Source organism: Eleutherodactylus coqui, chromosome 8, assembly GCF_035609145.1.
Source record: "Eleutherodactylus coqui strain aEleCoq1 chromosome 8, aEleCoq1.hap1, whole genome shotgun sequence".
Lineage (NCBI taxonomy): Eukaryota > Metazoa > Chordata > Amphibia > Anura > Eleutherodactylidae > Eleutherodactylus > Eleutherodactylus coqui.
In genome coordinates, this window is record NC_089844.1 from 65,031,681 (window position 1) to 65,047,931 (window position 16,251).

The 16,251-nt window shown below is 47.5% G+C and overlaps 1 long non-coding RNA gene across 2 annotated transcripts in view; it reads left to right on the plus strand.

Annotated features, from left to right (window-relative positions):
- Window positions 1–16,251, plus strand: part of LOC136577496 (uncharacterized) — an 89,661-nt gene that overhangs the window by 41,225 nt on the left and 32,185 nt on the right. For both annotated transcript variants that reach the window (XR_010786497.1, XR_010786498.1), the window contains exon 4: window positions 14,120–14,218. This is a non-coding gene — a long non-coding RNA (uncharacterized lncRNA). The remainder of the gene's footprint in view (window positions 1–14,119; window positions 14,219–16,251) is intronic.

A 16,251-nucleotide genomic window follows, 5' to 3' on the forward strand; every position in this document is an offset into this window, starting at 1 on the left:
ATGCAACTTTTAGCAAACCCTTGAGAAAATGCTTAAATTCTACGGATCTGTTATTACACAACCTGACTATTGCTAGCTAGAAATAATTACAGCTGTTATATAAATTTCATACCATAACAGTTATTACTTACAATATCAGTAATGTACAGCCAACATATTAATAAGAACAATCTTTATTTATATAGCGCCAACATACCCTGCAGCACTTACAGAACAGGGGGGAACAGAAACAAAACCACGGTTACATGTAGTAATCAGCTGATGCAGACAGTAAGGGTGAGGCTCCTGCTCCAACGAGCTTACATACTACAGATAATGGGGTGATGTAGAAGGTAAAGGGCTGGAGATGTGCATGGTATGGCGAGGTGGAGAGTGAGGGATGCTATACACACATGGTCAGACATAAGCCGTGTGGTGGCTGAATCGCTATGATTGCATTGGCGGTTGATGGCAGCTAGCAGGGATTGCAGTCGGTAGGACAGGGAGCATGACCATAGAACAAACGGTAATTTAGCGGCAGCTGATGACTTGATAATAGAGGCTTGCCACACACATTCCGTGAATAACCAAAGAACTGTCCGCAACTGAAGGCAATTACCCAAAAGTCCCAAGCACATATACAAGAACATCTCAGTCCTTTTGATAAGTGTTCGTGGTGTGAACGTACTAGTGTCCCATAGTTATCAGTCAGTTCAGTTATCATGCTTGGACGACGATGGTCCGTAGCGCCGATCTAGAATGACTACAACCTAGAGCATTGTTCCATTCAGTGTAGATGTCGGAGGAGGTACCGTTGCCTATTTGTTGTACCCACGTGCGCTGCGGATGAACAGGAGGTCTTCGCCATCCGGTAGGAGGTCATCTCTCAATTTTCCTAGCAATTGCTGCGGTTAGAGCACCGTGGGCCAGAACAGCTTCTGACAAGCGTGCAACATGAACAAAAAGTGCGAGTCGTCTCCTTGTTATTGTTTCTGTGATTGACTCAAGCCTCGTGCAAGCCTGTATCTCGCTGTTTCTTATGAAGTCGAACCAACGGACACTGAGAATCTGGCGTTGGCATTGCATGTGAAAGGACTCCAGATGCTCAGTGGTTTGCGACAGCAAAGTTCAAGTCTCCGAGTTGTACAATAATATTGGCATTACGCAGGTCTGGTAAAATCGAATCTTTGTCCTGAGTGTTATGTTCTGCCTCCGCCAGAGTTTACCCAGGGACCTCATCGCCGAGGCTGCCAACGCTATTCTCCGCATGATGTCTGGAAGCTCCCTCCCATCTGAGTGCTGAACGCTTCCGAGGTACACGAACTTACTAACAGTGTCGACTCTCTGGCCGTTTACGTCTAGGTCCAGAGGGATTGCGCCAGCTCCTAGATTCTGCAGCTTGGTTTTTCGTCAGGAGATGTGAAGCTCAAGACAGGACGCCTCAAAATCGAACTGTTCCAATGAGTGACTCAGATTATTAGATACGACATCTAAGAGTGCAACATCGTTGGCGTAGTCCAGGTCAGTCAAGTGGTACTCCGGAAGAGTGAACCCATTACATTGGATAATACGCTGAAGAATCCAGTCCATGGCCCTACAGAAGAGACCAGGAGCCAAGACACAACCTTTTTCGAACACTAGACTAGCAAAACTAGCAGAGGTTGAACTGTTGATACGGACTTTTGTGGATGTGCCCTGATGCATGTCTTTTAGTAAGTTTAGAAGGGATGTGGGGACGCCAACGCCACACAAGGCCTTCCAGAGGGCTTCTCTGTCGACCGAGTCGAACGCCGCCTTTAGATCGACATACACGACAAGGAGCAATCTGTTAAATTCTCTATGTATCTCTGAGAGGAGCCTAAGAGCAAGTATGGCATCCATAGAGTCCCACAAAATGGTGTTATGCAACTAGCAGGCCTGTATAGTCCCTAACAGTTACTATACATGTTACACAATGTTCCAGTCAAAGAAAACTGTATATAAGCGTTTTATTCACTTGATGACAACTATGGATTGTGCCTTCTCCATATAAGGCTGCTTTCACCCAGCCGTGAAAATCACGTGAAATTTGTGAGAGATGCACAAATCTCACACAAATATGAACCGCATTCTTTTGAACGTGGCCATATACACGCACAATTGATTTTTCCTGCATTGCACCACACAAAAGCGCCTTGCATTCGCCGGAGCATCGCATTCTGGTGAGCACAATATCGGGCCGAGTTTCACAGCCAGATATCACGCTCACCCGTGTTAGGAAGCCTAAAGAGCTTCATAGTCCAGGGCCTTTACACAACCACCTCGTGCAATCAGATATATCATCTAATATAATACCTCAGTATGACTGGGTCACAGTGGTGATAATCAATGGCAATTTAGTGGCCTCAGTTTTGTGCTATTTATCAGTTATTCTATTTAATGTGTCTGTATATGATGTGGATGTTCGCCGTACTTGCATGTAAATGACTGCTAGTTGCTGAGCTGGACTTAAAGGGAACTTGTCATCATATATGAGCCCCATAAACTAAATTATGAGTTTTAAAAACAATGGAATGGGGAGTCCGAGGAGCAGTGTTTCATACTCACCAGGTGCCCTTTTCCAGTGCTGTGTTTTTGCAAAGTTTGCACACTCCAGCATCATGACTCTTTCTGCATGTACATCTCCTTTACAGAGGTGTGCACAGAGGTGTGCACAGAATGAGTCAAACTGCTGGAGTGCATGAACTTCACGGGAACACAGTACTGGAAAAGGGCACCCAGTGAGTATGAAACACAACTCCTTGGATTCCCCGTTCCATAACCTTTGAGCCCCATAACTTAGTTTATGGACCTCAAAAGTGATGACAGGTTCCCTTTAACAGCTAATCCAGGTCCAGGTGATCTGCATGCGATTATCTGTGGACAAATGCAGTGCACCTCAACATACTTTACATTGTAGTCATTCCATTTTGCTGATGCAGATAGTTGTTTTAGTGACTGGCACACCTGATGTTCTGCACGGAACACTTGGCTTCATTGGAACTCTATTCATTGATTTCATGCTTTTTGCCTGTTCTTTTCTGATACATAATGCTATTATCATTGACATTCAGTGAATTGTGACTCGTTGGCTTCACCCTTCTGATGTCATTGCCTCAAAAATAAAGGGGATTCCCGCTTATTATATTGTATAGTGTGTCAAATAGATGTGAGGGCTGACTCATCAGTGAGGGTTGACTGCTTAGAAACCCAGCAAGACTGGGAAAGATGGTTGTTCAGGTTTATTCACACAAACGTAAATACCCTCTGTATTATGCGCATATCTTTTACGTACGTAACACGCAGTGAATAGAGGCCATTGATTTCAATGGGTTAATTCACAGCTGCATATGTTTCACATGTATTTCGGTCACGTCAAAAAACCGCAAAATGCCGATTTTCAAATCAACGGGCTTGTGTCAATGCACAGTAGACACACAGGAAACCGGCAATCACTGCGGACCTAATCAACAGGATTTCTAGTGTTTTTTTATGTGCATAAAAAGCCAGATTGATTAAAATACACAGGAATTAGGCATTTTTTTATTTTTAAATGTGCAGCGTATGTGCGCAACTGAAAACCGCTTAGGGTGGCCGCACGCGGGCGTATGTGCAAAAATGCTTGCTTCTGTGCAGTGTATACTGAGTGTACTTGCGCAGGTACTGCTCTTCACACAGGTGGGGGAATCAACTCTGTCCTAATTTAAAAGACCTTACATGGTGCTGGTGTTCGTGGCTACGTATGTGCAGTGTTTTGTGCATTCATGGGCGTACATATGCGCGCATTTACATAGCCCCATACACTCCTATCGGGACCTGTAGTGCTCAAATATGCACAAAAATAGAGCATTTCCTGGGTTTTTTTCACGCGATTAAAAAAGAAACGGGAGAATGAACTAATTGAAATCAATGCGTTCTGTTCATATTGTGAGCACAAAAATTACTTATTAGAGATGAGCGAACGTGTTCTTCCGAGCTTGATATTCGTGCGAATATTAGGGTGTTCGGGATGTTCGTTATTCGTAACGAACACCATGCGGTGTTCTGGTTACTTTCACTTCCTTCCCTGAGACGTTAGCGCGCTTTTTTTGGCCAATTGAAAGACAGGGAAGGCATTACAACTTCCCCCTGTGACGTTCAAGCCCTATACCACCCCCCTGCTGTGAGTGGCTGGGAAGATCAGGTGTCACCCGAACATAAAAGTCGGCCCCTCCCGCGGTTCGGCTCAGATGCCTGGTGAGTTAGCTGAGGGACAGTGCTGTTTGTACCGGAGCTGCTGTAGGGAAAGAATTGGTAGTTAGTGTAGGCTTCAAGACCCCCCAAAGGTCCTTATTAGGGCCACTGATAGCTGTGTGTTGGCTGCTGTTAGCAGTGCCATTTTTTTTTTCTCAAAATCGGCTCTGCAGAGCGTTGCACCTGGCATTAGGGACAGAAGTGCTGCATAGGCAGGGAGAGTGTTAGGAGTGAGTGTAGCCTTCAAGAACCTCAACGGTCCTTTCTAGGGCCATATTTATCCGTGTGCAGTACTGTCCAGGCTGCTGTTAGCTGTGCTGCATTTTTTTTGGCTTCTCAAAATCGCCTCTGCAGAGCATTCCACCCTCCATTGATACTGCAGGGAAAGAATTGTATAGGCAGGGCCACAACACAGTTATTATTCATAGAATATACTCAGTGCTGCCTTTTGCTTGTAAAACAAGTGAAAATAATTCTATTTGTCCGGCCTCTGTCCGTCCTAACGCCGGTGGACACGTGTCGGCTGCGTGTGCAACCTGTAAAAATCATACGCACCCAGCTACGTTTTACTCCTGGCTTCGCCATTTGCTTTCCTTAATTGGGAAAAAAAATACCTGCTCTGCCACAGTTAATAACTCTGCTACCCTCATGTTCTGTGACACATTAGCAGGAAAACAGCACAGTTATTAAACTTCTCATGTTCATAGAATATACGCAGTGCTGCCTTTTGGTGCAAAAAAACGGAAAATAATTCTATTTGTCCTGCCTCTGTCCGTCCTAACGCCGTTGGACACGTGTCGGCTGCGTGTGCAACCTGTAAAAATCATACGCACCCAGCTACGTTTTACTCCTGGCTTCGCCATTTGCTTTCCTTAATTGGGAAAAAAAATACCTGCTCTGCCACAGTTAATAACTCTGCTACCCTCACGTTCTGTGACACATTAGCAGGAAAACAGCACAGTTATGAAACTTCTCATGTTCATAGAATATACGCAGTGCTGCCTTTTGGTGCAAAAAAACGGAAAATAATTCTATTTGTCCTGCCTCTGTCCGTCCTAACGCCGGTGGACACGTGTCGGCTGCGTCTGCAACCTGTAAAAATCATACGCACCCAGCTACGTTTTACTCCTGGCTTCGCCATTTGCTTTCCTTAATTGGGAAAAAAAATACCTGCTCTGCCACAGTTAATAACTCTGCTACCCTCACGTTCTGTGACACATTAGCAGGAAAACAGCACAGTTATTAAACTTCTCATGTTCATAGAATATACGCAGTGCTGCCTTTTGGTGCAAAAAAACGGAAAATAATTCTATTTGTCCTGCCTCTGTCCGTCCTAACGCCGGTGGACACGTGTCGGCTGCGTCTGCAACCTGTAAAAATCATACGCACCCAGCTACGTTTTACTCCTGGCTTCGCCATTTGCTTTCCTTAATTGGGAAAAAAAATACCTGCTCTGCCACAGTTAATAACTCTGCTACCCTCACGTTCTGTGACACATTAGCAGGAAAACAGCACAGTTATTAAACTTAGATTATTCATTCACTAGAGGCAGTGGGGCCTTTCGTTTTCAAAAAAGGGAAAAAATTATATTTGGCCTGCAGTCTTGCGCCAATTTATTTCCTGCCTGTGAAATCAAATCACTGGTAATACAGCATGCTGAGGGGTAGGGGTAGGCCTAGAGGACGTGGACGCGGCCGAGGACGCGGAGGGCCAAGTCAGGGTGTGGGCACAGGCCAAGCTCCTGATCCAGGTGTGTCGCAGCCGACTGCTGCGCGATTAGGAGAGAGGCACGTTTCTGGTGTCCCCACATTCATCGCCCAATTAATGGGTCCACGCGGGAGACGGTTATTAGAAAATGAGCAGTGTGAGCAGGTCCTGTCCTGGATGGCAGAAAGTGCTTCGAGCAACCTATCGTCTACCCGCAGTTCTGCGCCGTCCACTGCTGCCAATCCGAATCCTCTGTCTGCTGCTCCTCCTTCCTCCCAGCCTCCTCACTCCACTACAATAACACCTGCTCAGGAGCGGGAACACTCCCAGGAACTGTTCTCGGGCCCCTGCTTAGATTGGGCAGCAGCGGTTCCTCTCCCACCAGAGGAGTTTATCGTCACTGATGCCCAACCATTCGAAAGTTCCCGGGGTCCGGGGGAAGAGGCTGGGGACTTCCGCCAACTGTCTCAACAACTTTCTGTGGGTGAGGAGGACGATGACGATCAGACACAGTTGTCTTGCAGTGAGGTAGTAGTAAGGGCAGTAAGTCCGAGGGAGCAGCGCACAGAGGATTCGGAGGAAGAGCAGCAGGACGATGAGGTGACTGACCCCACCTGGTGTGCAACGCTTACTCAGGAGGACAGGTCTTCAGAGGGGGAGTCAAGGGCATCAGCAGGGCAGGTTGCAAGAGGCAGTGCGGTGGCCAGGGGTAGAGGCAGGGCCAGACCGAATAATCCACCAAGTGTTTCCCAAAGCGCCCCCTCGCGCCATGCCACCCTGCAGAGGCCGAGGTGCTCTAAGGTCTGGCAGTTTTTCACAGAGACGCCTGACGACCGACGAACAGTGGTGTGCAACCTTTGTCGCGCAAAGCTCAGCCGGGGAGCCAACACCAACAGCCTCACCACCACCACCATGCGCAGACATATGATGGCCAAGCATCCCGCAAGGTGGGAGGAAGGCCGTTCAGCGCCTCCGGTTTGCACCCCTGCCTCTCCCCCTGTGCCCCAACCTGCCACTGAGATGCAACCCCCCTCTCAGGACACAGGCACTACCGTCTCCTGGCCTGCACCCACACCCTCACCTCCGCTGTCCTCGGCCCCATCCAGCAGTGTAGTTCAGCGCACCGTCCAGCCGTCGCTTGCGCAACTGTTGGAGCGCAAGCGCAAGTACGCCGCCACGCACCCGCACGCTCAAACGTTAACCGTCCGCATAGCAAAATTCATCAGCCTTGAGATGCTGCCGTATCGGGTTGTGGAAACGGAGTCCTTCAAAAGTATCATGGAGGCGGCGGCCCCGCGCTACTCAGTTCCCAGTCGCCACTACTTTTCCCGATGTGCCGTCCCAGCCCTGCACGACCACGTCTCCCGCAACATTGTACGCGCCCTCACCAACGCGGTTACTGCCACGGTCCACTTAACTACGGACACGTGGACAAGCACAGGCGGGCAGGGCCACTACATCTCCCTGACGGCACATTGGGTGAATTTAGTGGAGGCTGGGACAGAGTCAGAGCCTGGGACCGCTCACGTCCTACCCACCCCCAGAATTGCGGGCCCCAGCTCGGTGGTGGTATCTGCGGAGGTGTATGCTTCCTCCACTAAAGCACCCTCCTCCTCCTCCTCCTCTGTCTCGCAATCAAGATGTGTTAGCAGCAGCATGTCGCCAGCAGTCGGTGTCGCGCGGTGTGGCAGCACAGCGGTGGGCAAGCGTCAGCAGGCCGTGCTGAAACTACTCAGCTTAGGCGATAAGAGGCACACGGCCCACGAACTGCTGCAGGGTCTGACACAGCAGACCGACCGCTGGCTTGCGCCGCTGAGCCTCCAACCGGGCATGGTCGTGTGTGACAACGGCCGTAACCTGGTGGCGGCTCTGCAGCTCGGCAGCCTCACGCACGTGCCATGCCTGGCCCACGTCTTTAATTTGGTGGTTCAGCGCTTTCTGAAAAGCTACCCACGCTTGTCAGACCTGCTCGGAAAGGCGCGCCGGCTCTGTGCACATTTTCGCAAGTCCCACACGGACGCTGCCATCCTGCGCACCCTGCAACATCACTTTAAGCTGCCAGTGCACCGACTGCTGTGCGACGTGCCCACACGGTGGAACTCTACGCTCCACATGTTGGCCAGGCTCTATGAACAGCGTAGAGCTATAGTCGAATACCAACTCCAACATGGGCGGCGCAGTGGGAGTCAGCCTCCTCAATTCCTTTCAGAAGAGTGGGCCTGGTTGGCAGACATCTGCCATGTCCTTGGTAATTTTGAGGAGTCTACCCAGGTGGTGAGCGGCGATGCTACAATCATTAGCGTCACCATTCCTCTGCTATGCATCTTGAGAAATTCCCTGCAAACCATAAAGGCAGCTGCTTTGCGCTCGGAAACGGGGGCGGGGGAAGACAGTATGCCGCTGGATAGTCAGGGCACCCTCCTGTCTATTTCTCAGCGCGTACAGGAGGGGGAGGAGGAGCATGAGGAGGATGAGGAGGAGGGGGAAGAGACAGCTTGGGCCGCTGCTGACGGTACACCGGCTGATTGCCTGTCATCCTTTCAGCGTGTATGGCCTGAGGAGGAGGAGGAGGAGGATCCTGAAAGTGATCTTCCTAGTGAAGACAGCCATGTGTTGCGTACAGGTACCCTGGCACACATGGCTGACTTCATGTTAGGATGCCTTTCTCGTGACCCTCGCGTTGCACGCATTCTGGCCACGACGGATTACTGGGTGTACACACTGCTCGATCCACGGTATAAGGAGAACCTGCCCACTCTGATTCCCGAAGAGGAAAGGGGTTCGAGAGTGTTGCTATACCACAGGACCCTTGCGGACAAGCTGATGGTAAAATTCCCAGCCGACAGCGCTAGTGGCAGAAGGCGCAGTACCGAGGGCAAGGTAGCAGGGGATGTGCGTAGATCGAGCAGCATGTACATCCCAGGCAGTGCAACAGTCTTTAAGGGCCTGGCCAGCTTTATGGCTCCCCACCAAGACTGTGTCACCACTCCCCAGTCACGGCTGAGTCGGCGGGAGCACTGTAAAAGGATGGTGAGGGAGTACGTAGCCGATCGCACGACCATCCTTGGTGACGCCTCTGCCCCCTACAACTACTGGGTGTCGAAGCTGGACACGTGGCCTGAACTAGCGCTGTATGCCCTGGAGGTGCTTGCTTGTCCTGCGGCTAGCGTCTTGTCGGAGAGGGTGTTTAGTGCGGCTGGGGGAATCATCACAGATAAGCGTAGCCGCTTGTCAACCGACAGTGCCGACAGGCTAACACTCATCAAGATGAACAAAGGCTGGATTTCCCCAGACTTCTGTTCTCCACCAGCGGACAGCAGCGATACGTAAGCAATACGTAGGCTGCACCCGCGGATGGAAGCTACGTTCTCTCTCACCATCCAAAACGGGGACATTTCTGCTTCATCAATCTGTCTAATATTCCTCCTCCTCCTCCTCCTGCTCCTCCTCCTGAAACCTCACGTAATCACGCTGAACGGGCAATTTTTCTTAGGGCCACAAGGCTCACTCAAATAATTTTTCTGAACAATTTTTATAAGTTTCAATGCGCTTAAAAGCATTGGAACTTTAACTAGAACCAATTTTTCGTTACACTGGGCTGCCTCCAGGCCTAGTTACCACTTAAGCCACATTAACCAAAGCGATTAATGGGTTTCACCTGCCCTCTTGGCTGGCCATGGCCAATTTTTGGGATGTACATTAGTACTGTTGATACAGCAATTTTTGTGGGCCCTCGCCTACAGTGTAATCAAATTAATTTTTAGCCCACCTGCATTACAGCTGACGTTACCTCAGCTGTGTTGGGCAATGCAATGGGATATTTTTATGTACCGCCGGTGGGTTCCAGGGAGCCACCCATGCTGTGGGTCCACAGGGAGTTGTAACTGCATGTGTCCACTTCTAAAGAACCCCAGTCTGACTGGGGCATGCAGTGTGGGCCGAAGCCCACCTGTATTACGCACGACATTACTACCTCAGCTGTGTTGGGCAATGCAATGGGATATTTCTATGTACCGCCGGTGGCTTCCTGGCACCCACCCAGGCAGTGGGTCCACAGTGAGTTTAACCTACATGTGTCCACTTGTAAAGAACCCCAGTCTGACTGGGGCATGCAGTGTGGGCCGAAGCCCACCTGCATTAAGCACGACATTACTACCTCAGCTGTGTTGGGCAATGCAATGGGATATTTTTATGTACCGCCGGTGGGTTCCAGGGAGCCACCCATGCTGTAGGTGCACACGGAGTTTTTAATACATCTGTACACTTCTAAAGAACCCCAGTCTGACTGGGGCATGCAGTGTGGGCCGAAGCCCACCTGTATTACGCACGACATTACTACCTCAGCTGTGTTGGGCAATGCAATGGGATATTTCTATGTACCGCCGGTGGCTTCCTGGCACCCACCCATGCTGTGGGTCCACAGGGAATTATAAATGCATCTGTTTCCACTTATAAAGAAACCCAGTCTGACTGGGGCATGCAGTGTGGGCCGAAACCCACCTGCATTAACCCTTTCCAGTCCACTGTGTGACCTGTGAAGACATTAGGGTTTAAGGCTGTACAGCTCCGTTGTTGGTAGACGTCCGTCGGGGTTCTCTTACTGTATATTGCCAGCCTCTCTGCTGTCGGAGCCTATCCTACGTGTCAGCTCATGCAGTACTGGCTTTAGCCAGCATATAGCGCCGTTGTATAACGGCAGAAAAAGAGTAAGCCCCCTAGGAAAACCATATACAAATTGGATTGGAAAGGGTTAAGCACAACATTACTACCTCAGCTGTGTTGGGCAATGCAATGGGATATTTCTATGTACCGCCGGTGGCTTCCTGGCACCCACCCATGCTGTAGGTGCACACAGAGTTTTTACTACATCTGTACACTTATAAAGAACCCCAGTCAGACTGGGGCATGCAGTGTGGGCCGAAGCCCACCTGCATTAAGCACGACATTACTACCTCAGCTGTGTTGGGCAATGCAATGGGATATTTCTGTGTACCGCCGGTGGGTTCCAGGGAGCCAACCATGCTGTGGGTCGACAGGGACTTCACAATAGGGAGTTGTACCTGCCTGTGTCTATGAATTAAAAAGCCCGGTCTGACTGGGGCATGCAGAGACACCTTGACAGAATGAATAGTGTGTGGCACATAGGTTCCCCATTGCTATGCCCACGTGTGCAGCTCCTGATGGCGGTGGCACAGGATTCTATTTCTCATTGCTTCTGTACAGCATTGTGGGCTATCGCCCTGCCCCTTTTAAAGAGGGTCGCTGCCTAGCCGTGCCAACCTCTGCAGTGTGTGCCTGCGGTCCCTCGTCATGGCAGACGCAATTCTAAATAGACATGAGCGTGGTGTGGCATGAGGGCAGCTGAAGGCTGCCCAGGGACACTTTGGTGTGCGCTGTGGGGGGGAGGGGGGGCGGTTGGGCAGCATGTAACCCAGGAGAAGTGGCAGTGGAGTGTCATGCAGGTAGTGATTGTGCTTTGTTGGAGGTAGTGTGGTGCTTAGCAAAGGTATGCCATGCTAATGAGGGCTTTTCAGAAGTAAAAGTTGTTGGGAGGGGGGGGGGGCACCCACTCTTGCCGGTATTGTGGCTTAATAGTGGGACCTGTGAACTTGAGATGCAGCCCAACATGTAGCCCCTCGCCTGCCCTATCCGTTGCTGTGTCGTTCCCATCACTTTGTTGAATTGCCCAGATTTTCACACATGAAAACCTTAGCGAGCATCGGCGAAATACAAAAATGCTCTGGTCGCCCATTGACTTCAATGGGGTTCGTTGTTCGAAACGAACCCTCGAGCATCGCGGGAAGTTCGTTCCGAATAACGAGCACCCGAACATTTTGGTGTTCGCTCATCTCTATTACTTATATGCGGCCATCCTTATGCCACAGGACTGAATTATGCCGTAGGATGCAGCTAAATCAGCAACTGCGGAATTCCACACCAAAATCCGTAGGTCTGAAGCTAACTTCACACGGGCGAGGGTGAAATCGTCCTCGCCATCCATGTGAAATCCCTGAGGGTGCAAGGCATATTCTTATGAAAACAGCCTCGTATCACTTCGGAGATGCAGGGAACCCCCGCCATGGCTGACAGCAGCGGCAGAGGTTCTTTGCAAGATCTGTGCGTCTCACAACGCACAGATCTTGCAGATTTTCTCTCCGTATGAAGCCAGCTTTATTGTGGATTTTGATGCAGAATTTACTGTGGCTTGCAGTGCATCCTGGGGCTTCTATTCATTGAATCCAGCTGATAACCGTTTTATCGCATATCTAAGTGCTATCACATCAGATTGTATAAGCTAAAACCTCCTTAACACTGTATGACGTCTGCTGCTGCATGAAACATACATTGGTGAAAATATAGGTTTTTCCTTCGCAGAGAAGTTAAATGCGGCAGAATTCTGCTTCCATTCACACCAAAAAACTGGCTTACACGACTTATGTGCTTTAGAGAGTTATGAAAGTGTCTAGAAAAGGGAGCATGGCTTAGAGGAGTCTTAAAATGTTCTAAATTGCTCCAAAATTGTGCCAAAGTTGTAGTGCAAAATATTTGTTCACAGTAAACCAACCAAGAGGTGGCAGAAGAAATGGAAGTCCCCAAAATGTTTAGCAACATGCGCCAAATCTATCACACGGCACCAGCCACTGTGATACATTGGACTCCTCTTCTGTCTGCCTGATCCAGTTTCATGCTGTCTGCATTTAAAAGAGGTGAGATAACAGTATTTGCATTTTAATATAGCTATACCGTGTTTCCCCGAAAATAAGACAGTGTCTTATATTAATTTTTGTTCAAAAAGGTTTAACCTTTTTTATATGTATAGCTGCCTGGACACTATTTAAATTGACTTTTTTAATTAACTGTTAGCAGGGCTTAATTTTGGAGTAGGGCTTATATTTCAAGCATCCTCAAAAAGCCTGAAAAATCATTTTGCATCCTCAAAAATTCAGGAAAATCATGCTATGTCTTATTTTCAGGGTATGTCTTATTTTCAGGGAAACAGGGTAGTATTTGATAGTAGTGGGATATAACTAAATCCAAATTCACGCGAGCGTCTAAAAACCTTTCATTATGCGTTCTGCAAAAAAAAAGACGTTTTTTTTTTATCCAGGCGCTGTTCAGTATTGCATCTGTATATGACCATGTGCCCATTTTATTACTTCAACATTCTCAAAAAAACACTGTAACTGGCCCCATTTTTTCTGTGTCTCTGATGCAGAAAACACAGACAACACACTGACAGCATCCATGTATTGTCTGGTCTATTACATTGTTTTTCGCATGCTCATTGATGTGAATGATTTTCAGATTGGACCAGAATAGTGCATACTGTGTTTTTTTCATGTGATCCACATGGCCGTGTGAAAAAACTGATGTATCCTTTAGCACATTGATTACTATAGGTCCATGTGCTGTCAGAGTCTAGTTAGTTGTAGGCTTGGCGGTACATGGACTGAAAATAGGCTCATGTGAATTAGCCCAGACTAAAACACTGTTTCCTAGAACTTTCTGTACTGTACATATCATGTAAACTTTGTTTGTGCTGCTCTGTGATTGGTTGCTGTGTGCAGCAAAGGTAGTTTCACAAATAACAGTATTTTAGGCTAAAAAAGACATATGTCCATCCAGTTCAGCCTATTAGCCTCCAATGATGATCCAGATGAAGGCAGAAACCCCCAAATTGAGTAGAAGCCAATTTTCCTAATTTTAGGGGGAAAAAATTCCTTTCCGACTCCAAATTTGACAATCAGAATAATCCCCAGATCACAGACTCTTCTAAAGTAATCAGTGATAAAAAAAATAGCATGTTTATAAGCGAGATATTGGGCCAAGTTTCTCGCACAGATATCACATGTTGACTTTAAATACGGCCTAAAGCACACAATATGGCTTGATTGCTGGAGTGGGATGAGAAGGATGGACTCCCACTGTATTCCATCCATACAGGATAGTCCGGGGCTGTCTGAGTCTAATTAGGAGTAGCATGGAGAGCACCTAAAAAGAAGCGAGATAGTCACAGTGGTCTCCCAGTCTGGGGGAGGATAGGCATTGCCAAGCCTATAGGAAGCGAAACCACCATGATGTTTGGTAGGTCTATATCTGTTTAGTTAGAGGCCTGATAATTAGAGTCTAGATGGCTTAGAATTTATTTTTTCATTTTTCAATTGCTTACCTGTTTGACTAGATCATTTTAAATGAAAACCTCTGTGTGGGACTGAAATTCTTCAAGTGCAACAATCTTACCCCAGAGACGGCATACCCCGTCAGCTAATTTGCAACAAAGGTACGTGGACTTGTTTCAATTATTTCCAAACCATCAACTGGTACTGACGTCACGTCACAACATTGTTAGAACTGTTATGCCCATTGCACTCTGTTCCATTGCGTGCGACTGAGCTAGGCTCTGTTACACGCCATTGCCAGGAGAGAACGCAGAGCCACCCGTGACATCCATCTTGCTTTCCCTGTGTATACCCCACAACGGCCGGCCTCCTGCTCGGATGCCGCAGATTTATACATCCAGCAACCAAGAAGTGATCTCCTGTGTGCAAATGAGGACCACAGGATGCCCGGCGGAGCTCCGGAGAGCCGCGGGAGGATCTGGACCGAGCCAGCTAGGAAAGTATTCCTTTTTTTCGCTTTTCGAAGTTCAGCTAGGGCTTAGTTTCGAGGTAGGGCTTAAATTGCATCATATCGCAGAAAAACAAAGGCTCCACATTGAAACATGGGCTACAAAAAAATTAAGATCACAAACCACGGCAATATACAGCATGCCGCAAATTTTTTTCCTATCGCTAATATAAATCGCTAATATAAAAATAACCCATTGGAAAGCATGGGCTTCACATACATGCCTATTCTTGTGCTATTGCATTGCGCGATTTTATTGCCCATGTGAAAGGCCTAAGCTGAGCACGATATGGGGCCATGGTGAAACAAACAAACAAAAAAAATAATGTAGTATACTACAAGTTTGATGAAATACGTATAGGCTGTTGGCCTCATTCACATGGGCGTATGCAGTTTGGATCGGTGAAAAATGCACTGCGTGTTTATGTGCCATTTTGATGCATATGCGTTTTTTAAATTTCCATGTCGCAAGTATGTTCACTGTGTTTTTCACGCATGCAAAAAAAAGCGCAAGAAGGCCCTCGTGATGGCAGTTTTGTCAAAAACCACAGAAAACAGGGTGCATAAAAAAAACAAAAAACAGTGAATGGAAGAGGAAGAGAATTTTTTTTTTTTAATGCGCAACATTGGTCTGCATAAAAAGAATGTTTGAAGACACTAATTAAATGTAATGAGTCCGTGAGCAGTCAGTAAAAAATATGGACTGAATACGGACAGAAAATATGCCCGTCTGAAGTCCCGAGCCTACGGTACTTTATATAATATATCCGTTAACCCTAGCAGTATTCTAGCCACTAATCTTCAATTACATGAGTGTAAAAATGCCATCCTGCAACTGTTCCCACACATCTCCTTCTTACCATTGTACAAGTGCCGAGTTTCTTTTCTAAGTAACTCCTGATGATCTTGACTATGACATCTCTAGGGGTGCAAGCGTTTTTGAAGCGGCTGATTTCTTAGGGTGATTGGGTTCATCACATTTCTCCAGGCAGATATTCGGTATGTGAATTCTTACCTGCTTTCACACCCACACAGTCAGGAAATTTCATTTGGAAAGATAAGCTTGTTAAAAAGATGATATACAGTATATAAGGTGAAAAAGGTCACCATCACTGCTGCTTGTGGCTCACGGAGAAAAAGTAGTTTAGTTCTTTAATAAGATTTGGAGAAGAGCAACAGCAGGTCAGATGCTACACCGTCCTAAATGTACATTACCTACATACCGTCCAATTACGCAAAGGGAAATGTCATTTAACCCCTTGAGTGGCGGGTTTCCTACCACCCTGTCGTGCCCACAAGGGCAGGTTTTTTAAAATGGTCTAATCATTGAATTTCAACTAATTTTGCAGTTGCGTCTGAAGAGCCATAACTTTTTCATTTTTCCATTGACATGGCCATATGAGGGCTTGTTTTTTTGCGGGACAAGTTGTGATTTTTTAAACAGGGGGGAGGAAAAAAAGAAATGGGGAAAAAAGAAAAAAAGGGGCCATGTCATTAAGGGGTTAAATAATGTATTAACTTCCTTCTCTGGGTCATTACGACGCACACGGATACCACATGTGTGATTTGATTTTTGATTTTTTACCAAGTAAAGGGAGACAAGTGTTTTTATAATTTTTTTTTATGATTTTTTTTTTTTGTCCCTTTAGGGACTTCCACAGGGACCCATCAGGACCCCCTGATCAC